Source organism: Tasmannia lanceolata, unplaced genomic scaffold (genome assembly GCF_043159265.1).
Source record: "Tasmannia lanceolata isolate RefF3 unplaced genomic scaffold, GAP_Taslan_0.1 ptg000012l, whole genome shotgun sequence".
NCBI lineage: Eukaryota > Viridiplantae > Streptophyta > Magnoliopsida > Canellales > Winteraceae > Tasmannia > Tasmannia lanceolata.
Genome location: NW_027518689.1, coordinates 49,527,482 through 49,553,985, shown reverse-complemented (window position 1 = coordinate 49,553,985; position 26,504 = coordinate 49,527,482). Strand labels below are relative to the sequence as shown.

The following is a 26,504-nucleotide window of genomic DNA, read 5'->3' as shown; positions in this document are numbered from 1 at the left end:
CGATCCGATGATTATTTTAGTCTATTTAAATAGATCAGTGTATTAAATTTCGGGACGAATCGGAATTGAAATACTCATGTAGATCATGATTTTGAGCACACACATATAATATCGAATTAAATTCAATTAAATGCTAAAAACCATGCAAAAATATATAAAGAATACCAAATAATCCTGGAAAAATCTGAGAATAGTGCACCTACCTGTGATGGAGATCCTCGTCGAATCCAAAAGCCGAAAATTCCGAAAAATCTCGCCGACGCTCGATCGTGCGTCCTTTCTTCCCTTTCTTTCTTTGCTTTTTTTATTTATTTCCACCACGTTTATTGCGCTCCTTGTCTTTAAGGTGCGTAGATCCGAGGTATACGCTTTGTCGCACCCTTTTTTATGATGAAGAAGACCCAAAGAACACTTGAGAGAGAGAGATCACACTTCAAGGGAGAAAAGAAAAAAAAAATTCCTTGGGAGGAGAGAGAAAATAGACGAATTTGAATTTTTCTCCCTTTTTCTGGATTGTTTGCTTTGATTTTTATATAAAAAAAGTTAGGGTTAAGAGAGAAATAACAATTTCCAATGTGAGAGCTCCCTTTTTGGCTTGTTTCCAATTTTCCCCTCTTGCTTTCTTTCTTTCTTGTTTCCAAATTGGATTTGATTCCAATCTTAATTTCTTGTCAATCAAGACATGTTATTCTCATTCTACATTGCTTCTTTGGAAGAAAACCTTTTTAAGCAATCATTCATCTTTTCCTTCTTTCCTACTTTTCATTTTTTATTCTTTTTATTTTTCTTTTAACAAATATGATGTCACCATTGTGACATCATCAAGGTGGGTGCTCAACTCATGTGGGTCAACCATGTGGGCCGCCCACCATGGTGGTTGACCCATATGGGTGAACCCACATGAGCTCCATCTTTGCGGGCTACCCAATGGGCAATTTCGCACGGGTTTCGGGTTTTTCCGTAAAAAATTAATAAAATCTTTCTAAATTCAACATTCTATATATGGACCCAACCCATTTGACATTTATGGTGCATCCCTCACACATGATCGGACCATCTTTTTTGGGAAATAACTTTTCGGACCAAAATGCCCCTACTTGACTGTTAGACATCCAAATGCGACCAAAATACCCTCAGATTGGTTCACCCCTAAAGGGAAAAATTAAAAATGGAAAGTCTTTGTGGTCAAACTTCAAAAATAGAAACTTTTAAAATTGGGTCCTTTCGGTGAGCAATATTAAACAGAATCATTTGGTATCCCCTGAAAATACCCAAAATGCCCTCAACACTTAAAATTTCCAAATTAAGCGAAACTCCTGAGAAATTCTAAATTTAGCAGGTTTTCCAAAATTTAGGAAATCATTCATAATCTCTCAGACATATTCGGGGATCAAAAGAATTACACAGGAAAAGACCAAATTACCCCAAGGTGCTAGAATTTGGCGAGACTAGGGAAAACCCTGAGAAATTCTAAAAATAGCAGATTTTCGAAAATTTATGAACGGACTTAAGATTTCTTAGACACAACTTAGGGACCAAATATGATATGTTTGGAAATGTCTAAAATACCCCCGAAGTGCAAGACTAAGAGAAAATCTTGAGAGATCTAAATTTAGCAGGTTTCCCAAAACTTACGAAATTACTCATAATCCATCAGCTGTACCCTCGAGATGGTTTTGGACATATGAGAAATAATTGAAATATCCATAAGATGATGAAAATGTGGAAGCCTCATGAGTTTCTAAAAATAGCAGCTTTTTCAAAATTTGTAAAATCACTCAAGATTTGTCAAATATAACTCAGGGGTCAAACGAGACACATCGGGAATGACCAAAATACCCCTGCAGTGCAAAATAGGCAAAAATGAGGGAAACCCTGAAAATTCTAAAAATAGCAGATTTTTTCATTTGCTTGGAAACTTGAACTTTTATCTTTCAGAGGTCAAAGGAACCCCCTAGAGACCTTCAGGATTGCGAATCAACTTCAAAACTCTCATAATGAAATGAAATCTACCCTAAAATGCATGGATGTCTAATCTAATGCTGAATACGGATATAAAAATTGATGATACTACCGAATCTTTTGCTTTTTAAAGCCTAGCAAAATGAGGGTGTCTACAGAAGGTAAGGTGAATGATTAACCCAGGGAAACCCTTGGGCTTACAGAAAGCACCACCTCTTTGCACGTCGCCCTTGTGGTGGCGTTAAAATGATGATATATCGAACTTCCCGCTGCGCTGGGGACCACCTGAAAGGTTGTTTGATCACTTCAGTAAGAGGGACCTTCAAGCCTTCATAACAATCCATAAGCCCAGCATATGCACATAGATGTTACCATGCCCTCATAGGGCATGCTGAGCTTAGAGTTAGGCAAGCCAAAATCAGTTACTCTAGAGATGTGAGCGTCTTCCCAAAATAGGAATACACTAAACCTTTGGCCCACCTCGGGCATGTCGAGCAAGTCTAAAAAGGTGTCCCCGGGTTTCCATACTTCTTGCTAGGGATGTCATTACCCTAGCCTGATGCACAAACGGTCGTAGCTCATTTTACCCGAAATTAGAGGTTATTGTCAAACCTTTAGTTTTGTCCAGAGTCGTGTTTGCAAACCCATATCATCACATTTCTTGGATAAGCAACCATTGTACCCTGGAAGGATGTTTGTCTTACAGTTAACACACTTAACCGAAAGACCCCCCATTTTGGTCCTATCTTTTAAAGGTTATTTTTCTCTTTGAAATATTAACCCCTCAATCATCTTCCTATTCAGACTGTCTTGGTCTCAGCCTCGTTAGGCTCTACTGCTTTTTCGTGTCTCGATCCTTCCTGACTATCATTATAGTCAAGACGGCGAAGCTCTGCTCGGATAAGGCTATCTTCCCTTAGACTTGTCCAAGACCACGCCAGTCAAATCCTATTTGAAGTTTTCTTTTCACACAGAGATAGACCTTTCCCTACCTCTGTTATGGTCAAAAGCGGTGGAGCTCTGTCCAAATAAACCCGTCTTCTTGTACGAAGATAATCTTGTCATGACCATTGTTATGGTCACAGTACCCGAGCTGTGCTCAATCCAAGTTAGTCTTTCCGAAAGGTCATACTCACCCTGACCATCCATTATGGTCAAGAAAGAGGCAGAAATCTGTCCAAATAGTCTTCATCTTCCTCTGGGAAGATGGCCCCTTTTCTGATCAGTGACTTGTTCATAATTTAGAAGTCACACTCAGGTCATGTTGTCTTCACTTTTGAAGACAATCCTATCCCGACCATTTTTCGTGGTCGAATCGTCAGGGCTCTGTTCAAATGAATATGTCTTCTCACGAGAAGATGTATCCGCCTAAACCTTTGTCATAATCAAAGTGTTGGACCTCTGTCCGTTTGTCGTCTTGAGATCAGGGTTAGATCTTTATCTTAACCCGGATCACCTTTTGAGGGTGTCCTCCCGGTTCTCAGACCGCAGGGGCAGACTTTGCTCAGCCCCTCGCTTGTCCAGGATCGGTCCAAAATTATTAAAAATTACAAAAACAACGAAAAAGAAATAAAAAATACTAAAAATAAATGTTTTGCCGATCATTTTTACAGTTGTTTTACCGTATTTTTGTTCTCTGTCTTCCGTGTAGATAGAACATGGACCTGGAAGAGCTGGATGACTGGATCCATAACTTCTACTCCGTCGAAAGTTTTAACTTTAGCCGATGGTTCACCAATCCGTTCTAGCAGTTCTTTCCTTTGTTTCCCTCCATTCAGATCGATTGGAATATCCTTAGAGCAGCTACTCAATGATGGGACAAAGACAACCATGTCTTTCGATTCGAATTGGAAGAAATATGTCCCACCTATGAGGAATTTTGTACCTTACTAGGGGTACCAGAGGAAGGACCGTCTGTCAGGCCTATCATCTGGCCAGGTTATGTGCAAAGAGTCAAGCGACTTTTCTGCGTCCAAGGGCAAGATCCTTTAGACTTCATGAATTCAGAGGCTGTTCTTGTCAACTAGCTAATCGAAACCATTTCTCCCATTCGAGATATAGATGATCTTACTTACCAAGAGGCACGGCATAAGGCTCTCTTGTTTTGTGTATATGCCAAATACCTCACAAGGCAAAGTTCCGGTGAAGCTTCCTTTCGTATTCTGATAATCCAAGGGTGGTCCCGAATTGGCAACAAATGAGGAGAGAAAACTATTAGGTTGCTAGCAAGTTTTAACCTTTTGAAAACCTCAAACCTAATTTGGAAATTAAGAGATTAACAATGAAATTCAAGCACACAAGTTAAATCTAGAGGTGCAATGCAAATAAAGAGCTAGAGTTCAAGAGAGAGTGCACCCGAGATTTAAAGTGGTTCGGTTCTCAAAACGCGAGGCCTACTCCACTCCACCAACAAAAACTCGTTGATGGCTTCACTATGTGATCTTCTTAACATCGGCGAAGATCAATGCCGATTACAAAATTCCAACCGCCTTTAAACTTGGTGGCGATCTTCACCACGGAGAGTGGGCTATGCTTCTCCGAACACTCGCCCGATATAAAGTTCTTGAATAAGAAAGAAAGAACTAAACAACCCTCACAAGGGTTTACAACTTTGAATGGAATGTACAACTTTGAGCCTAATGATCCAAATCCTAATCTTAGAGGATGAGAGGCATAAACAAGCTTTAATCACTCTTTGGATGTTCAATTAGAGTTTAAGAGTGTTAGGTTTGATAGTCTTGAAATTTAGAATGCCCATATATATAGGAAAACCAAAATATGACCGTTCCAGGGCATAGTGGTAATTCCAGCAAAATTACCAACGGCTATTTTTCTTACCGTTATAGTGTTCTATTTCTCGGAGTTTCGATAAAAAATCTCGGAGTTCCAGGAATACAAACAGAACTTGGAAAATTTCTACTGGACCAAATCTCGGAGCTCCGAGAATTCTCTCGGAGTTCCGAGAAGCCTATCAGCAGCAGATTTTCATTTCTGTTTCTTGGGCTTCCAACTTTACACTAAGTTAGGATTGCTATGAGGGTTCCAAGGTGTTGGAACACCACAAAGACAATCTCATAAACGTTTAGGGAGTGTGAGATTAACTTAATTTATGCCTCTAAAATCTAAATTAAGATTGGATCTTTTACAATCTAAATTGACTTCGATCTTCAATGCGATTCTTCAAGTCTTCATTCGTCTTGGACTTCAATGTCTTTGGCCTTCATGATGTGGTCCAATGAGATCTTCTTGGCCTCAATCCAAGCAATGTAGTCTTAGCACAATTAAGATCTACAACTTAAACAATCAAACACATTAGTGATCTTAAATCACTTGTGTATTGGAATCATCAAAATAAGATGGGAATGCCAAGGTGGAAACCATTGGGCTTACAATCTCCCCCTTTTTGATGATGACAAGCACAAGAAATTTTCAATAAAAGCATGCATATTTTTCCTTACACTAGAGTTCTCTCCCCCTTTGGCATCAATAAAAAAGATTGGGGTAAAAGAAAAACAAAGGGATAAAATTTACAATTTAAGGCTCCCCCTTTTTCAAGGAAAAAGATAAACCAAGAACTCCCCCTATTTGGAAAACAAATGCAATACAAGAGGGGATATTTAATTAACTTTGAAAAAGATATTCAAATTTAAAGCAAAAGCCCCTAACCTAAGCACATATGAAGATAATCATATGGGGGCTTTGGGAACCCAAGCTTTCTTGGTTCCACCACAATCCTTAATTTTAGATGCACATTGGAATTGATAATGACCATTTATTCCACAATAATGGCATCTAATATGAGGGTTAGATAAACTAGTCTTATCATAACATGCATGTTTAGGTTTTTGACTAGTCTTCTTTAAGATTATGTCAATAATTTTGTCACCATTAAAGAATCCATAGAGACATAATCTTAGCCTTTCATTTTCATTATGAAGATGGGTTATTTGATTTAAAGAATCATTAAATTCATCTTCATAAGATTTGGAAGAGCTTGCCATATCTTGAAATTGTGCTAATTGGCAAATTCAATCTCAAGTTTAAAAATTTCAAGTTGTGCTTGAGATTTGGAAGAAGATTCATTCCTCAAAAAATTAAGTTCATTTTCTAATTTTGAAATAGATTTCTTTTGAACTTTATTTTTAGAAATTTGAGAATGTAAGGTTGAGCATAATTCATCATAGGATATTTTTTCACTATCACTACTTGATGAATTATAAGAGAGGTTAGAATTTACCTCGACTTCATGGGAGAGTGCCATGAGGCAAAGGTCATCTTTATTTTCTTTCCCTTCACTTGAACTCTTTCCCGATGTGCTAGTAGCATCCCATCCGGCGGCAAGAGCCTTATGCTTCTTCTAATCCTTCTTCTTACCCTTGTACTTCGAGGAGGATGAGTTGAGAAGAGGGCATTCCGGTCTTTTGTGTCCGGTTTTCTTGCAATTGTAACATCTTATAGCTCCCTCAACTTCACTTTCTTCTTTCTTCTTCTTTTTGTCCTTTTTATGCTTCTTTCTCCATAAGCTTTTAAATTTTCTAAGCGCTTCTTCTTCATCACTATCCGCCTCACTTGAGGATGATGAGTCCGCTTTTGCCTTGGAGACCTTTAGAGCTAGAGATCGGCTTTCTTTTTCCTTCTCTTTTGGCTTCTTCTCCTCTTGTCGGCTAGTGAGGAGCATCTCATGGGTGATGAGAGATCTTACGAGCTCTTCCACTGTAAACGTCTTGAGATTCTTTGATTCTTGTATGGCGGTTACCTTTGGATCCCAATGTGGAGGAAGAGACCTAAGCAATTTACTCACAAGTTCATCAGTAGGATAAGATTTTCCAAGAGTAGCTAATTCTTTTAAATTTTTTGAAAATCGGGTATATATTTCGGAAATACTTTCATTTTGACCCATTCTAAACATTTCATATTTGCTCTTTAACAAGTTTATTTTGGAATCTTTAACTTGTGATGTTCCCTCATGGGTAACGGCAAGTGTATCCCAAATAATCTTGGCGGAATCAAAAGGAGCAACTCGATTAAACTCCTCCATAGATAAGGCGCAAAACAAAGAATTTATAGCTTTGTAATTCCAATTTGCATGCCTTTTCTCTACCGGATTCCATTCTTCAAATGGTGTGGAAGGCAAAATGTATCCGTTTTTAACAATATGCCAAAGTTCCACATCTATCGAAAGAAGATAGATGCGCATCCTTGTCTTCCAATGTCCATAGTTGGACCCATCAAAGAAAGGAGGTCTAGTTGTGGAATGGCCTTCCGGAAGTCCGGTTCCATTTGTATGTGTCATTTCACAAATAGAAAGTTGCCAAAGATCTTATGATCTTTCCCTTGTTTGAAATTTAAAGAAAAAATTTCCAAAGATTTTAAGAAAAGAAAACCTTTTAAGAGCCAAGGCTCTGATACCAGGTGATAAGCCAAGGGTGGTCCCGAATTGGCAACAAATGAGGAGAGAAAACTATTAGGTTGCTAGCAAGTTTTAACCTTTTGAAAACCTCAAACCTAATTTGGAAATTAAGAGATCAACAATGAAATTCAAGCACACAAGTTAAATCTAGAGGTGCAATGCAAATAAAGAGCTAGAGTTCAAGAGAGAGTGCACCCGAGATTTAAAGTGGTTTGGTCCTCAAAACGCGAGGCCTACTCCACTCCACCAACAAAAACCCGTTGATGACTTCACTATGTGATCTTCTTAACTTCGGCGAAGATCAATGCCGATTACAAAATTCCAACCGCCTTTAACCTTGGTGGCGATCTTCACCACGGAGAGTGGGCTACGCTTCTCCGAACACTCGCCCGATACAAAGTTCTTGAATAAGAAAGAAAGAACTAAAAAACCCTCACAAGGGTTTACAACTTTGAACGGAATGTACAACTTTGAGCCTAATGATCCAAATCCTAATCTTAGAGGATGAGAGGCATAAACAAACTTTAATCACTCTTTGGATGTTCAACTAGAGTTTAAGAGTGTTAGGATTGATAGTCTTGAAGTTTAGAATGCCCATACATATAGGAAAACCAAAATATGACCGTTCAAGGGCATAGTGGTAATTCCAGCAAAATTACCAATGACTATTTTTCTTACCGTTATAGTGTTCTCGGAGTTCCGAGAATATTTCTCGAAGTTCCGAGAAAAAGTCTCGGAGTTCCGGGAATACAAACAGAACTTGGAAAATTTCTACTGGACCAAATCTCGGAGCTTCGAGGATTTCTCGGAGTTCTGAGCTCGGAGCTCCGAGAATTCTCTCAGAGCTCCGAGAATTCTCTCGGAGTTCCGAGAAGCCTATCAGCAGCAGATTTTCATTCTGTTTCTTGGGCTTCCAACTTTACACTAAGTTAGGATTGCTATGAGGGTTCCAAGGTGTTGGAACACCACAAAGACAATCTCATAAACGTTTAGGGAGTGTGAGATTAACTTAATTTATGCCTCTAAAATCTAAATTAAGATTGGATCTTTTACAATCTAAATTGACTTCGATCTTCAATGCGATTCTTCAAGTCTTCATTCGTCTTGGACTTCAATGTCTTTTGCCTTCATGATGTGGTCCAATGAGATCTTCTTGGCTTCAATCCAAGCAATGTAGTCTTAGCACAATTAAGATCTACAACTTAAACAATCAAACACATTAGTGATCTTAAATCACTTGTGTATTGGAATCATCAAAATAAGATGGGAATGCTAAGGTGAAAACCATATTCTTAGTATATTGGATCAGGTTCCTGACAAAGCCAATCTAGTATCTATCATTCTAGCCGAAACTTTGAATGTATTAGACAAAGTTTGAGAAAATCCCACTCGTCAATTTACAGGCTTCCCCGTCCTTCTCTACATTTGGCTTTGTTTGAAACTTTACATTGCCACCCCAGGTTCATAGTTGGACGTCTCAATCTTCAATTATCGTAATCGACACCATTTTCAACACTTGGAGACGGTATCCGGTTGGTACGTATGGATGTCTAGCCTAAAAGCTGAGAACATTTATTGGAAAATCCATGGATATTGTCCCAATGTCATGTCCACACCTGGATCTTCTTACGTCCAACTCCTTGGTCTGGAAGACACTTCTTTCTACATCCTAAAACCCATCTGTTGAAAACTTTTCGGGCACCGGTCTATGATCCGAGGGGAAAGTTTAAGCCTAATTGGACAGGCCCCTATATTGTGGACGAAGTCCTGCCAGGAAAATAATTTTGAACTCTTTGCGTAAGTGTGCCACCTCCTTCTTGAAGTGAGATCCATTATCTGAGATCATCTCATGTGGTACTCCATATCTGCAAATGATGTTTGTTCTGATAAACCTTGCAACTAAAGCAGAGGATAATAGGGCATAGGAAGCTGCTTCTGCATCATGCATGAATACGGATCCAAGCAAGAAGTCATTGAACCAATTGTTCATTTCTTTCATCCACAAGAGTTCTCCAATGATCTCGCCAAGACCATTGCGTCTAAGTGGAAAAAGAGGAAAACCATATCTTCCCGTGATCTGGCTACTCCACGTGCAAACGAAGTAGTAGTCAACTACTATTCCATACTCGAAAGAGATGTCCTTCAGGGGATCACTGCTCTCAGTCGTTGATCAACATGCGCATAAGACAGAGAACTTTGTTTTCCTTTCTTTTTACCGCTTTTGTTTTGTACATAGCCTGCTACGGGCCCCCGTGTAAAAGAGAAAAGAAAATGTGAATAAATTAAAAAATATGTGCATAGGTATTGTATCTATCTTTTTGTTTGTCTGAAAATTTCCTTGTTATCTTCTGTATGAAACAGACCATGTGTTCAGAAATGATGTTCGAATGGATTCGAAGCTATGGTGAGTCAAGAAGCTGCTTATGGTTCAGTCATCTCACCCAGCATGAGCAAATCTTCCCCTTGTTCGACTCTATCCCGATAGATTAGAACCTCCTCAAACCCACTACCAAGTGTTGAGATCCCCGATACCACGTCTTTCGTTTTGGTCTTCAGGAAGTGTGTCCCACTTTCGAGGAATGTTGTACTCTTTTGCAGTACTTACAAAACAGGCCATTCATTCGTCCCGAAATTAGTTACGGGATTAACAAATTCATGTGTCTTCGGCTACTCTGCATGCCAGGACAAGACCTAGAGGATTTCATGTCATCAGATGGCCTTTACTTAGATAGGATCATCTATACCTATGCCCCAGAGGGAGACTTAGAAGACCTGACGTTCCAGCAACGTCGTCATGAGGCTTATGTACTTTGTGTATACGCCAGATTCCTTCTATGTCAGTAAACTACGTCATGAGGCTTTCTATGTTTTAGTAGATGTTATGCCAATTAAATGTTAAAAGATGTGCTATGATTGGTTGAAATTGGAAAATACATATATATGTATATATATGGGTATATATGTATATATATATACATATATGTATAATCACATATAATGGAAACAAGGGAAATACATACATGTATATTCCTGGGGATATACACATATGTGTAGAAATGATATAGTGAAAAGTAAAATGCCTTATGAGCAGAGTATTAGTAGTAATAATTGCTAATAAATATGGGCATGAGTACCAAGTTGATAGCACTATGTAGCTCGGCTATATCTCCATGATTATATGTTGACATTTTATTTATGAGCATTTATATTTCTATGTGCACAAGTCATACATCTTATAACCTACCAGTGGGTAGTGATACGCTGGTATATGCAGATGATATTATATTCTTCTCCCTTTAGTGGCCTTGGTTGAGATACTCCCTGGCGCTCTTGGGCTGAGATGATTATGAGCATATATGCTTAACCCGCCAGTGGGTAGTGATACGCTTGTATACTGATGATTCTGAGCATATTATATAATACAAATATAGATATACACATGTAATATTGTATGTACACTGATTTTGATTGTGCTTTAGTAATATTTTTGTTCAGCATGATTGTACTCTAGAAATAATCTGGTAATGAACAGAATTTGAAATGCAATGATAAAAATAACTCGGTATCTGATATTATAAAACCAATAGCATATAGTGATACACTGTTAGTATACTATATTTCTTACAAGCTTTCGTTGTGTACGTTGATGCATTCTTTTCAGATATTGAAGAGCTTGAAGAGCTGACTTTTGGAGACTTTAGCAGGAACCCTACTACAGAGTATGGGTTAGGTGTAATTGTTGTTTTAGACAGTGTATAGTTTAGACACATATGTATATATAAGAGCGTTTCTTTTCCTGTATATCTGTGTAGATATTTATGTATATTATGTTCAAGACCACGCTTATCTGGATTGATTACACATTCAGTGGCCTTGCACCCTTACTGGCTCCACCGTGTAAGCATGTGGCGCCTGTCACGTGCCTTGGGGTCGGGGGCGTGACAGTAGTTTAGTGATTATACATATTTTTACTGAAATACCCCCCCAACAACTATATTTGGGGGTACTTTACTGATTATACACGTTTTTACCAAAATACCCCCCAACAACTATATTTGGGGGGTACTTTAGTGATTATACATGTTTTTACCAAAATAACCCCCTCAACAACTATATTTGGAGGGTATTTTGGTAACTCATTATGTTATAAGCCTTATAAATATCCCTCCCCTTCCCCTTCATTTCTCACCCTCAATTACTCTCTTATTTCTCTCTCATATTACTCTCTCTTATTACTCTCTCTTTCATATTACTCTCTCTAATTACCTCTAATCCTTCTCTAAAATTACATCCAATTTATTTCTCTCCTTCTCTAATCCTCCGTTACTCACTTCGATTAGTGATTAAGAAGAAGAGATTAAGAAGGTGCTGAACAACTTGCGGTATTTAGTATTTAAGAAGGCGCTTAACAACTCTGTGGGCGATTCAAGCAAAGTTGATTACATAAGTTGAGGTATGTAGTATTTATTTTTTTTAATTTACTTCTAGCCCATCTTTATAATTTTTTTAAAATGGCCGGTTCACACGACCACTTTTTTAACGACCATAGCCTTGAACCAAATGAAATCATGGGAAATGAGGAATTAATTGACGTTTGTGTAGAACCTTGGAATGAGGACTAAATCCGAATATCAAATTCCTCAACCTACCGAAGGACCTTGAAGTACTAGTGGGAGTCAATCTCCCAGTTCTGAGACCTCTAGGGGTAGGATTTCACAAGTATGAAAATCCTTTACCATTGAAAAATGAAAAATTCTAAGGGAGTTTTAGAAGATAGGGCTATTTGTAAATTATGTAAAAAAGATTTTAGTTGTAAGAGTAAAGGTGGAACATGGCACTTGATAAGGCGTTCTACTGTTTGTAGTGCAAAGCATGGGTCATTAGACCCTAAACAAACCCAATTAAGCCCCACTTCTAGCTCATTAGGAATTTTTTCTCATTCTCAAGATACGAATAGGAGAGAACTAGCATCATATATCATACAAGATGAGCAACCATTTGTTTTAGCCGAAAGTATAGGATTTTAAAAATATGTTCATAAAGCTCTAAATCCTGCTTTTAAAAAAGTGACTAGAAATACTGTAAAATCAGATTCGTTTAAATTATTTACTGAACGTAAAGAATAATTGATTTCAAGTTTTGAAAATTTTAACGGAAAAATTCCATTTATGATATTTGGACCAATAGACAAAATGTAGGCTAAATTTGTGTAACAACACACTATATTAATTTGATCTGGATGTTAGAAAAAAGAGTACTTAGTTTTAGTGAATTAGAAATCCCGCATAATGGTCTTTCTATATCAAATCTATATTATCCACTGTTCACGATTTTAAAATTCAAAATAAATTTTTTTTCTATTAGCTTTGATAATGCTAGTAATAATATTGAATCAATAGGGTTATTAAAATATCAATTGAATCTATTTTAAATGGAGAACTATTTCATATTAGATGTGCATGTCATATTTTAAATTTAACTGTACAAGATGATTTATCAAAAATTACACCACAAATAGAGACTATTAAATATTATATTCAGTTTATTCAGTCTTTAGGACATAAAAGATAAGGATTTAAAGCTTTGTGTAAAAATTTTGAAAAAAAACTATAAAAAAATCCCCTTAGATATTAAAGCTAGGTGGAATTCAACTTATAAAATGCTAAAGCATCATTTGAGTTTAAAACTATAATTACAACATTTTGTTAAGAACATATGCCTCCACCTTCCAATTATAATCTATCTCTAGAATATTGGACCAATTGGGAAATTATTTCAGATTTATTAGAAGTATTTTTAAATACAACTAATCTTCTTTCCGGTGTTTACTATCCAACTTCACAATTAATTTTAGGTCAAATATATAAAATTACTGTTTGTGTTCAAAAAATATTTTTAAGAAATTCCTCTTCTATATTGTTTAAGTACAATAATGGACACTAAGTTTAAGTTGCATGGTTTAGAGGTCCTTTTAGATGCATACAATGAAAACTCAGGTATTGGATCTGGGCATAATATAGATGAGATTATAAAATTATTACATTCTATGTGTGTATTGTATGAGACAAAACATGGACATAGAAGACCGAGTTCTTCACAAAACTACCAACCTAAAAATAACCCACTTTAGTCACTAATAAAAAAAAGGACTTAAACATAGTGCTAGTACATCTTCTGATGAGCTATCATTATATTTGGAAAATGATTATTCAAGCTACCTTAATTCTGATGAATGGGAGAGTTTTGATGTTTTTACTAGGCCTGTAAATGGACATTCGAAAATCCGATTACCGTCCGCAACCGAATCCGTTTAAAGCGAATATTATCCAAATCCGTTTGAAGCGGATATTATCCGAATCCGTTTATGAGATATCCGGCTCTTAGCGGATACGAATCTGGTAAATGGTACATTCGATCCGTTTAACATCCGAATCCGAGAAGTACATCCGTTTATCCCGAATATCCGGATCCGGATCCGTATATCCGAATCCGTATCCGAATATCCGGATCCGGATCCCTATATCCGAATTCGTATCCGAATATCCTGAATATCCGTATCCGTATATCCGAATCCGTATCCGTGTATCCGAATCCGTATCCGGATCCGTGAAAATAATTTTCTTAGAAATAAATCCAAAATAACTACAATAGAAACAATTTTCGTGAAAATTATTTTCTCTTCACATTCTAGAGGGAAATTAAATGAATATGGTTACTTGCTTGGAGCCTTGGAGGGCTAATTATTTAATTAATTTCTATCTAAAGTTAACTAGCTTGGCCCTGTTTGGATTGTTGTAACTTTGTGGAAAAGTGTATAAAGAAAATATAAAATGAGATTTTATATGGTGTAAGCCACTAAGCCCGTATTTTTCAAAAAGTATTGTACTGACATCATAGGATGATCCAAACCTTACATGTGATGGAACACAACATAAATAGGTTGTTCCCCCAAAACTTCTTCCATAGGATGATGCTAGCTCTTCGATCTATGGAGTTTTCCATAATAGAGTGAGCCATTATAGTCCCATAAAATAGTGGAAGATCGTGTTTCTCCAGCTAGTGTTATATGGTGTAAGCCTTTATAGTCCCATATTTTTCTATAAGTATTGTACCGACCACAACATAGGATGATCCAAAAGGTCCGTGTGATGGGACACAACGTAAATAGGTTGTTCCCCAAAAATCATTTCCATAGGATGATCCTATAGATCAGAGTGCTAGGATCATCCAATGGAAATGAAAATCCAAGGGTGGTCCCGAATTGGCAACTAATGAGGAGTGGAAAAATTAGGTTGCTAGCAAGTTTTAATCTTTTGAAAAACTCAAACCCGATTTTGAAGATTAAGAGATCAAGATGAAATTCAAGCGCACAAGTTAAATCTAACGGTGCAATGCAAATGTAAAGCAAGAGATTAAGAGAGAGTGCACCCGAGATTTAAAGTGGTTCGGTCCTCCAAACGCGAGGCCTACTCCACTCCACCAACCAAACTCGTTGATGGCTTCACTATGTGATCTTCTTAACTTCGGCAAAGATCAATGCCGATTACAATTCCGACGCCTTTAACCTTGGTGGAAATCTTCACCACGGAGAGTGGGCTACGCTTCTCTGAACACTCGCCCAATACAAGTTTCTTGAATAAGGAAGAAGGAAACAAAAATCCCTCACAAGGGTTTAAAACTTTGAAAAAGATGTACAAATTTGGCCTAATGATCCAAATCCCAATCTTAGATGATGAGAGGCACAAACAAGCTTTGATTCACTCTTAAGATGTTCAAGTAGAGTTTTTGAGTGTTAGGATTCATGATTGGGATGTTTAGAATGCACATATATATATAGAAGAACCAAAATATGACCGTTTGGTGGCATTGTCGTAAATCTGGCAAAGTTACCAACGGCTCTTTTTTCTTCCCGAAATAGTGGTCTCGGAGTTCCGAGAAATGATCTCGAAGTTCCGAGAATACAAACAGAAATTGGAAAAATGCTACTGGACCATTTCTCGGAGCTCCGAGGAATGTCTCGGAGTTCCGAGCTCGGAGCTCCGAGAATTCTCTCGGAGTTCCGAGAAGCCTATGTCAAGCAGATTTTCATTTCTGGTTTTTGGGCTTCCAACTTTACACCAAGTTGGGATTGTTATGAGGGTTCCAAAAGTGTTGGAACACCGCAAGGACAATCACTTAATCATTTAGGGTGTGTGAGATTAAGTTTATTTATGCCTCTTAAAATCTAAAACTAAGATTGGATCTTAAACATTCTAATATGACTTTGATCTTCAATGGATTCTTCAAGTCTTCATTTTTCTTGGATCTCCGATGTCTTTGGCCTTCATAATGTGGTCTAATGAGAGTTTCTTTGGCCTCAATCCAAGCAATCTTGTCTTTAAACAATTATGATCTACAACTTAGACAATCAAACACATTAGTGATCTTAAATCACTTGTGCATTGGAATCATCAAAATAAGATGGGAATGCCAAGGTGGGAACCATTGGGCTTACAGGAAATATTTTTGTATACATAATACATTAATACATGTAACAGTAACATAATGTAGACTATGTAGTTATGTTTACATCCTCAGCTCCTCCCCTGGGGTTGACCATCCTTAGCCCGAGGCTCGAGTTGGGTTGGGTAGGGTTAGGGTTGAGAGAATGCAATCTCGGGTTGGGTTAGGGTTGGACCCAGCCTGACCCGAGTTGCACCCCTACATATCCTAGGGTTAAGATCATCTTATGGAAATGATTTTCGAGGTACGGTCTTTTTCACCTACCATTAGTGGGCCCATCATTATACAACAAATGTTTTAATAAGGTGAGGCCCATCATTTTTCACCTAGCATTCATTGGTGGGACCCACCAAGTGAGAGATCTGTTTGTACGAGTGGTGTGTCCATTGTGGCTTCAGTGCTTCACAACCCGTAGGGACTAGGGGATATCACTCCCCTAAATAAATCTTGGAAAAGTAATATATTAGTCCAATAGTCCCTTTGTCTTCCCTGACCCAGCCTCCTCTGCTAGCCGGTTTTCTTTATGGCCCATCACATGGACGGTTTGGATCATCTTATTGTGTGTCCATACAATACTTTTTAATAGAGGGAGGCTGCCTGGGGAAGAAAAGGGGGCAAAATATATCATTTGCTTCATCTTATCAACTAGGGTTTTTGTTTTTGGGAGAAACACACAAAACACACTAAAAAGAGGTGGGCTAGGGTTTTCTAACACAACACACACACTCGCCGCCGCCGACTTCGCCATCGGCATTCCACCACCAAGCGAGAGAGAGAGAGAGAGAGGGATTTGTGGTCTTGTGGGGAGAACCCTAGCTGTAAGCTTGCAAACAAAGAGGGTTTTTACAGGTATGGCTTTCTTTTCCCTTTTTTCTTCCTTTTTTGCCATTTCTTTTGATGTTTCTTTGTTTTCTTTTCCTTCTAATATTCCTTATGTTTTTTTTGTGTAGGGGAAAAATCAACAGATTCAACACCATTTTATCATCTGCTTATTTTTCATCTCAAGTTCTTATTTCCAACCCAACTGATGAGAAATAAGTAATTTCTTCCAGCTTTTCTTACTTTTTTATATATTTTTTTGGGTTTTCATTTTTTTTCTCTTTTCATATATCCTTTGATGCTTTGTGCAGAGAAATAATTGGCATATGAAAAACGTAGAAAGGGTGTTTGAGGCATGCAAAAGAAGGCAGAACTCTTGATTTTAGTAGATGTTTCGTGTGCACACGAATTGCTTGATGTAATGTCTTAAAGAAAATGGTTTCCTTTCTCTTCTTTTATGATTTTGTTCTTAAAGTTTCCATGTGTCAATTATCTTCTTCTTTAAATTGAAGGTCTCTGTTCAGATTTACTCAATTTGTAGTGCTTTCCTGAAGGAGAGACCCACTCTTGGGTATGTTATTTGCTTTCTCAATTTCTTCTTGTTATTATTTTTGCTTGCTTGATTTTTCATTTTTCTAATATTTCTCTTTTAGTAGCAATCACAAGAGCTGCAAGAGAAGACAACCATAGGATTGTGCCTCATCATCATAAGAACTGCCCATTCTTAAAGGGTTTCTGCTCCTGCTCCATAAGAACTGCCCATTCTTAAAGTTTATGTGAGTATGTTATCCTATTTGAATTTACATCCTGAATAATAATGAAGCTTGCTTGAATAACTCAAGGAATGCATGAACCTGTCCTTGTCTATTAGGTTTGTCTCTATTATCTTAATTAGTTTCTCATTATCTTTGAGTGGTAATAATTGTGTTGATGGTAGTTCAATTATTGAAACAGGGTAGTGCTCAACTCTGTGCCTTTTAGGCTGCTAAGAACGACCTTACCCAAGATAACAATGTCTGAACCTCAAAATTTGGCTACTCCTGTGTCTAGTAGTGGTGATGCTACAACCCCTAGTTCAGTTGGTGTTAATACCATACCTCCTAATCATGGTACAAGTATTGATTCCCCTAGTAGAAGTGTTCCCCCACCTGTCACTGATGATTCCGATCCCAATCCTGAAAATGAACTAAAGCGTCGAAAGACTACATCAGCTGTATGGACAGAATTTACTAGGGAAGTAAAGGGTGGTGGAGTTATTGATGCCACTTGCATGCATTGCAAGAAAAAATTTGATGGGTCAAGTTCAAAAGGAACAACTCATTTGAAGAATCATCTCAAAACGTGTATTAAAAAGAAGCAAACGAACGACCTCACCCAATATTATCTTGGAAAGACTACCAGTAGTAATGACCCATCTCATAAATTAGCAATACATAAATTTGACCCAGCAGTTGAGAGGGCCTTGTATGCTAAGATGATTGCAAAACATGACTTTCCTTTTCTTATGGCGGAGTATGAGTACTTTCGACTTTGGATTTCATATTGCATGCCTTCTTATAAATTTCGTTCAAGAAACACTGTTAAAACTGATTTGGTGAGTGTTTATAATGATGAGAAGGCAAGGATTTATAAAGAAATTAAAAACATATCCTGCAGAGTTGGTCTCACTACTGATGGGTGGACAGCTGAACATCAAAACCGTGGGTATTTTTGTGTGACTTGTCACTACATTGATGAGGAATGGAAGTTGCACAAAAAAATAATTTCTATTCATGTTGTTGAATATCCGCATCGTGGTGACCGATTATGTGATTGGTTGAAGAATCGGATTTTGGAATGGAACATTGACAAGAAGTTATTTAGCATTGTAGTGGATAATGATAGGGCGAATGGAGGGATGTTGGATGGTATTAGAACATGGTTTAATGGTAAGGGGTTACTTAAGAGGGTGTGTGTGTGTATGTAGAGAATTCGAAAAGGTGTCAAGTATATAAATCACTCTCCATACAGAGATGAAATTTTTTGTCTTGCATTGAGTCAAACTCGGTTAACTACAAAAAAATGTGTGGGTTTGGATGTTGAGACGAGATGGAACTCTACATATGAGATGCTACGAGATGCTTTGGAGCTCAAAGAGGCATTTGTGCGTCTAGCTGACTTAGATAATGAGTATAAGCCTCTACCCACTGAGGATGAATGGGAAATGGGAAAGAATATATGTGAATGTTTGAAATTTTTTTATGAAGTGACTAAAAGACTTTCTGGTACTAAATATCCAACTGCCAACTTTTACTTCGTTGAGGTGTGCAAAATTCGATTGACATTGAAGGAGTGGCAATTGAGTGATGTTGACTACATTCACAGGATGGCATTTTTGATGCAAGATAAGTTTGATAAATATTGGGATGAATGTAGTTTGGTGCTAACAATTGCAATCATTCTTGATCCTCGGTATAAGATACATATTGTTGAATATTTTTATGAGAAAATCTATGGTAGTTGTTTTGAAGTGTACAAAAATAAAGTCCGTAATGTCCTCCTTGAACTTTATTCAGAATATGAGGACTATTCACTTGAAGCTCCTTTTGGTTGTGGGGTTGGGGATCAAGTTGAACGCTCATCTGGTTTAGTTGAAGCTTCTACTCAATCAAGCTTGGATTTTGGAGATTTCAGGAGGTTTGTTAGAGAGCGTTCTACTTTGTCATCATTTGCTAAAAAGACAGAATTGGAGCAATACCTAGAAGAATCTTTGTTTCCATTCAACGAGGACGAAACTCTTTCATTTGATATATTGCAGTGGTGGAGGCACTATGGAAAAAAATTTCTAACACTTTCAAAGCTTGCTCGGGATATTTTGGCAATCCCAGCTTCCACAGTTGCATCAGAGTCAGATTTCAGTAAAGCACGTAGAGTAATTGAGGATACACGTGCCTCATTAAATTCTGAAATGGTGGAAAGCTTACTTTGTACGAAAGATTGGTTGCCACCACTAGACGGGCAAGTAAGTAAAGAACTAATTTATTTTTTTGTCCTTATTTTATAAGATGATTTTAACAATGACTGATTTTTTTCTATTTTGTAAACCAGTTTCAGGCTCTCACTCTTGATTGATGTTTTCGTCCATGCTTTTCGCTTTTGCAAGTGAATTTGGACAGGTATATTCTACATTTTTACCTTTACTTGTTATTTTATAAAATTGCTACGATGTGTTATATTCTACTTTTATAATCTGTTGTGTTTAGTGAACATTTTTATTATTTGTTAATTGCTATAAAAGGATGAGTAAGGAAATAAAAGAAATTAGTACTTGGACATAATTGTATGATGTTTAATACACGTCAATTAAATACCTTTCCAGATCGATGATAACAAGTGAAATAGACGCATTTTATGTACTAGTAAAAATGCACGTGCGTTGCAACGTGCCACTAAGATAGTTTACAATATATTTTAGTATAGAAGTAAAATATTGATCACTAAAATCACTATATAAAAATGTTCAAATCTCCCTATAGTACACCTGAGCATTTGCCTCAAATGAATCAACTATACGTGTCGAACCAGGACGATCCAAGATTTTTAATGGGTTCGGCTTGGACAATATGAAACTTAGTAGATTGATAAAACCTCTGCTATCATGACTATCAATGACGAACCAGGTTGCTTCACTATAGAAATGTGGGTTTGTGGCGCTAAACAAAGAAAATTTTATCTCATATGAGGTCTCAAATCCAAAATAGTTGGATGCAGTAGATAAAGAACCTCGGGAACTGAACTCGTGAAAAAACAGAAATCCCTCCAACTATTCACGTTTTTAAAGCTTGAAATCCTTATCAAGGTTCAAGGGAATGAACAACAACAGTCAATGGGTAGCTTTTGTCAAAAGAGGACCAGCAATGTACCTTCATGTCCAAGTCTGTCGGGAAAACCCAAGTTAAAAGAGCTGTTGTAGAATCAATTCTGAACTGGTTGTTCACCAGTTAACCAAAAGAAAAATATTACCATTTCATGAAAACACCCAAGTTCTACAAACTTCCATCTCAATCATATTCTTCATAATTTTTAGAGTGAAAATAACAACATAATGACCAAAAATCATAAAGAGATTCAGGGAATCTGGGAAAGTTTTTTATTTTGTTAACTTAAGAATAGAACTTATGATCGATACTTTAAGTACCGATACTAAATTGGGATTGGACTTGTAGCTCAATGATTGAGGCTTTTTTCTCAACCTTGAGGTCACTGGTTCGATCCCAGCTTACCTACCCAAGAAAAGTAACCACAGTAAAATAGAATAGAAAAGCTTTACAGTACAACTCTTTTTCTTCAACTAAAAGATGTGCTATGCAATGATGAAATGTGAAAATTAAGACATGCTTCAAAAGAGAAACTCTAGTAGAGCATCGAGGAAATCAGCAAACATCTAAGAAGGCACCAAACGGATATATCTTTATATCCTTACCCAATATGAAGAGATTGTCTTTTGTACTTATAGGTCCTTTGGCATGGAAATTGTACAGTAACAGAAATAAAGGTGTCTCGAAGCTCAGTGCAAATTTGTAGTCTGCTTTGGGTGTTAATTTGGAATCCATTAAAAACAAAGGAGAAAAAAATAACCATTTCAGACAACAAAACACATCCATTATATTACTTTTCACAAGGTTATGAAGAGAACCTAAAAAGTCTAAGCAAAGCTCATAAACATGCATAATGTATAGAATTACTTGATCTAAAAATTGAAATGCAATTTAGTTCTCTTCATGTCCATCTTTTAAAGCAATTTACCAGCACCCCAGTTGGCAGCAAGGGTTGTGTCTACGCCTAGGGTTTCAAATTTTGAATGAGGGCATGGAAGGGAAGGGAGAAGGTTAATACTTGAGAAGACCTCTCAAGACAGTGACATCACGGCGATCTCCGGTGAGAGCATCAATAATGATTTGCACATTGGTAGCATCAGTGGTATCCAACTCACTCTATCCCTTCTCCAACCATGGAAGCAATGAATGTGGCAGCTGGAGCGACACGGGCACTGGCCTAGGCTTTCATTCACGCACAGAACAGAGAAGGGGAGGAATAAGGGAAAAGGTCACAAAACTCTAGAACATATTTTTTCAACATTGTGTTTTAAAGAGAGTACATGAATTATTCAGTGCGTGACTTATTGACCAAGTCCCGACTTTATAAAGTTTAATGTGTCAAGTTAAAAATACTGTAATGTTATTACATGATCATATTAACCATATCACAAATTCTACTCAGAATCTTATCTCTCCTCTAATTTGTTTCACATTTCCAATGGTGGCAAAATTTTGGGCTTATCTTCACTTCTTTCATCAGAAATATAAAGTTACTGTTAATTTTAATGTGATCATTGAACAATGTTCTTAAACTCCTACAATAAGAGTATATCCTAATGCTCCTTAGTTACAAAAAAAAAAAAGGATATCTGAAGCTAAGGAAACTAAATTTATTCATCCAACCATCCATACATACATAGATATATAGGCGAAAAGCTGAAAAGTACATAATACAAAATGAGAATCCTGTGGTCTTTTCAGTAGGTGTATCTGCAATGCATTTGCAAAAGCTGCATTTATAGCAACTGTAACATATCAACTCTTAATTTCCTTAAAAGGCATGCTTTCTAATCTCAGCCCTTTGACAAAACAGTGAATGGCTGACTTCTAGGCAGCACGACTAAACGGTGGTGAAACTGCCTCTAGAATTTAAACCCAAATTCCTATGTGCTAGACTCGTGGTTGCCATCAATCTAATGGATTCAACTATGTACCTGTGACATGCCCAGAGTCACCCCCTTTTTTGTTTTTTTTGGTTCTCTTTTGTGACCAAATATCCTTGGATTTAGACTATGGGATAGTTTTTTTTTGTTCTCTTTTGTAAACATTTCATATCAATGGTGGTATCTCTCTCTCTCTCTCTCTCTCTCTCTCTCTCTCTCTCACACACACACACACACACACACACACACACACACACAACTTAGCTGCTCTGTCCCTTTTTTCATTTCATATATAAGTAACTCTGTTACTTCTTCATGGCTATCGTGATTTGTCTTCATTCATTGAAAAAGTCCTATTTATTTTACCCATTGATCTCTCTACTAGTGGGATCTGATAATTTTTGCAGTGGAAGAAGAAGCACACGAGGAGGCTCAAGAGGAAGCGCTGAAAGATGAGGGCCATGAGGCAAAGATCAAATAGTTTGACATGAACATGTTTTGCAACTTTATGTGTTTTGAAAGTTGACCTTTTGAGTTTTGCTGGTTGAACACTTGAACTGCTATTTTTTTTGTTATATTGATTTGATGATTTCCATAAAGGATTAGAATGCAATGTTGTACTAAAGAAAGTGATAGGCGCAGGGTATCTGTAATCTCTTGTTTTTTTTCAGAGTGGTTGAATCCTCCTCTTTTATTAAGAGTGGTTGAACTGAATGTACTTGGTGTTCGGATTCTAGTGACAACAGGAATGAAATTCATGAGTTAAAGGTTGTTACTTGTTTCTAAGTATGAAAAAGAGGGAAAATTGAAAAAAAAAACAGCACAGGGCAGCAACTGTACTTGGAACTTGATGAGTGACATTGATGTTGAGGATGCCACTTATATGATCTTCATGAATAGCCTGATGGAGAAATTGAAATGAACTCATACATCTTTGAATGTGCAGGTGAGAATGTAGATGCAATGATGCAAATACCATGGTTGACATGGAAATGTTTCTTTTTTATATTGGTGATGGGCAATACTTGAACTCATACGTTCTTTATAATTGATGTTCGGATTCGGATACGGATAATATGAATTCGGTAATTCGAATTCGAATTCGGATACATTTTCGGACATTCGGATATGATTTATTCGAATTCGGATATGGATTCGGATACTGAACTCGAATTCGGATATCCGTTTATGAATTCAAATTCGGATTTGAATCCAGATAAATGGATACGGATAATATCCGAATTCGAATAATATTCGTCGGATGCGAATTCGGTAACAAATTTTAATTATCCGTCGAATTCGGATACGGATACGGATACTGACAATTTTAAACGAATTCGAATTCGGATATAGCACTATCTGATTCGAATTCGATCCGTTTACACCCCTAGTTTTGACATGGTGGAAAGAACATAAAAAAAGTTATCCAATACTATCCGCCATGACACGTGATCTACAAACCCCCCGGTATCCACAGTAGTATCAGAGTCTGCTTTTAGTGCAGGTAACAGGGTCTTAGATGACAGACGGAGCAAAATGTCACCAAAAACATTAGAGGTATGCGTGTGCCTGAAGGACTGGTTGGATGTAAATGATAGTGCACAAGACAGAAGAGAAGATGACTCAACCGAGTCACTTGAAGAAATATGAAGACTTCGAATTTTTAAGTTGTAATTTCTAACTTGTACTTCACAATGTATTTGTACGTAATTTTTTTCTTGTAAATTGGTGGGTTAGAGGCAAGGTTCTATGTCCTCAAATAATTTTTTATATTAATAAAATTTTAAGGTGCCGCCCAGGTTCCTGGATAAATATTCCGGGCACAATCGATCTTTGTTTTTAAATTACTATTGTAAAGTTAAGTGATATCCGAATGCTAGGGAAATCAACAATAGGACTTACAAGGGGACCAAGCAAATTGCAAACAAAATAGCCCAAATTATTTCAATTTTTTTCCAATAGAAGCTTTCACGGAACTCCGTGGGTATCATACCCAATCCACGTTCGTGGATACCCACGGAGTTTCGTGAAAGCTTCTGTTGGAAAAAAATAATTCACGGAGTTCTGTGAAAGCTTTTGTTTGAAAAAAAAAATCACGGAGTAGGCCGAAACGGGCCGGCACGGCACGGCACGAGTAGGCTGCGGGCCTTGCCTAACCCCAGCCTTTGGCATGCCGGCCCGGCCCGGCCCGTGGTGCAATCGTGACGTGCCTGGCCCACGGCCTGTGTGGGCTGCATTTTTTCGTGTCGTGCCGGCACGGCACAGCCCAATTGCCACCTGAGGAAAACCTAAATACTAAAAGAGAGTGTGTTTTCTCTTGGGGAAGGACGGCAAGAGAGGACTAGGAAGAGGCTTGGGGTATGACGGCTACTCTGAGAGAGAGAGAGAGAGAGAGAGAGAGAGAGAGAGAAGAAAATGATTTTTTCTTGGGTTTCTTCTTGGGTTCCTCTTGGATTTTCTTTCGGGTTTTCTCGGGTTACTCTTGTGTACGATCTTGGGTTGAGAAGCAAGGAAAGGGTTGTGGGTTTGTGGGTTTGAGATTAATCCATTGTAATCCTTGTATTTTGTTTTTCTCGTAGTGGAAGATCGTGTTTCTCGCCCATGGAGTGGGCTTGGCCGAACCACGTAAAATCTTGGTGTTTATCTTGTGGCTTGCTTGTGTTTATTTTACTTTTCCGTTTAATTTGTGCACAATCGGATTGTTTTACCCGGCAGATTTTCTCAACATCACCAAAATACTCCTATCTCAAAAAAAGGACCAACATAGCCTTATCGTGTGGAAAATGATAAAAAAAGTCCTTAACTCAGACAATAACCAAAAAATCCTTATCACATAAAAAATAAACAAAATACCCCTACCTGGTAAAAAATGACCAACTCATAATTTTTCAAAAATGACTAAAGTAAACCTACACATATAAAGTGATCAAAATACGCTCTCAATGAAAATGACCAAAATGCCCTTATCATAAAATGACTAAAATATCCCAACCTCATCGAAAATGACCAAACCCACCCACCCCGCCCGTTTTTTATTTATAAAATGATGAAAATACCTTTAACTCATAGAAAATATCCAAAATACCCCGCATAGAAATAACCAAAGTGCCCTTATTTCATAGAAAATAATCAAAATTGCCCTACATCATTAAAATGACCAAAATACCTTTATCTCTAGAAAAGTGACAAAAATTAGGCATTTTGGTAATTTTTTATGACTCATTTTCCCTTAAATTTTTTTGGTTAAATCAAAAGGCATTTTAAACCTTCTCTCAGCAAGATTGACCAACTCGGTTATTTTTAAAAAAACTTCTAACTACGACAAAATATTATAAATTTTAGGTAAAAAACCTCTATAAATTGTAAAAAGTAGAAAAACTATAAATAAATGAGAAAACTAAAATAACTGTAAAAGAATCCGTCTGGCTGTATGGGCAAGGTGGGTTCCAAACCAGACGAATATCTTGCTAAAAGAGCCTGTAGGATTGAGGGTTAAGATTGTCTGATCAATCACAGATCAAGGTTTTAAGGTCTATCGGCCGTATCAGCACCCATCGAGATCAATATTTTGGCCGAAATATCAACATATATCAGCAATATTGCATAATATTTGCGATATATAGGCTGTATATCCAGGGGCGATGCCAGAAATTTTGCACAAGGGGGCAAAAATTATAGTAAGGTTTTTTCTCCAAACCAAAGAAAGCACTATTATATTTTCCAAAAAAAAACCCTCATATGTTCATTGTTATATCAATTTTTTTAAAAGGTAGGGAAAAACCCTCACTTGGGAAGAGAAAAAGATATTTTTTAGAAGGCAGGGATATAAAAATGGTAAAATTAAAATTTTAAACTTATTTTGTACTCGGGATTCTATTGGCCATAATACGCTTTGCTGGTTTGCCCTTCTCTAATTACGATTAATACATTGGCAAAAAAATCGGTCAAAATAGTCGGTCATGCTCCATTCTTTAATGAGCCTTTCTCGTTATAGGACTACGTGTCAACTTGTTGCGGTTTATTTGAGTCAACAAAAAAAAATCCCTCTTTCTAACGAGATTATATATGGTG

General features: G+C 37.2%; 1 long non-coding RNA gene across 4 annotated transcripts in view; it reads left to right on the top strand.

Moving 5' to 3' along the window:
- The window catches only part of LOC143887437 (uncharacterized), a 30,726-nt gene extending 7,760 nt beyond the window's left edge, over window positions 1-22,966 (top strand). The window contains exons 1-7 of one of the 4 annotated variants that reach the window (XR_013254182.1): window positions 16,826-16,912; window positions 17,005-17,111; window positions 17,206-17,264; window positions 17,350-17,469; window positions 19,491-19,694; window positions 19,781-19,848; window positions 22,841-22,966. This is a non-coding gene — a long non-coding RNA (uncharacterized LOC143887437). Of the gene's footprint in view, window positions 1-16,825; window positions 16,913-17,004; window positions 17,112-17,205; window positions 17,265-17,346; window positions 17,470-19,490; window positions 19,695-19,780; window positions 19,849-22,840 lie in introns of those variants that run through there. The other 3 variants (XR_013254179.1, XR_013254180.1, XR_013254181.1) reach the window with 3 other exon arrangements.
- Window positions 22,967-26,504: the final 3,538 nt, after the last annotated feature.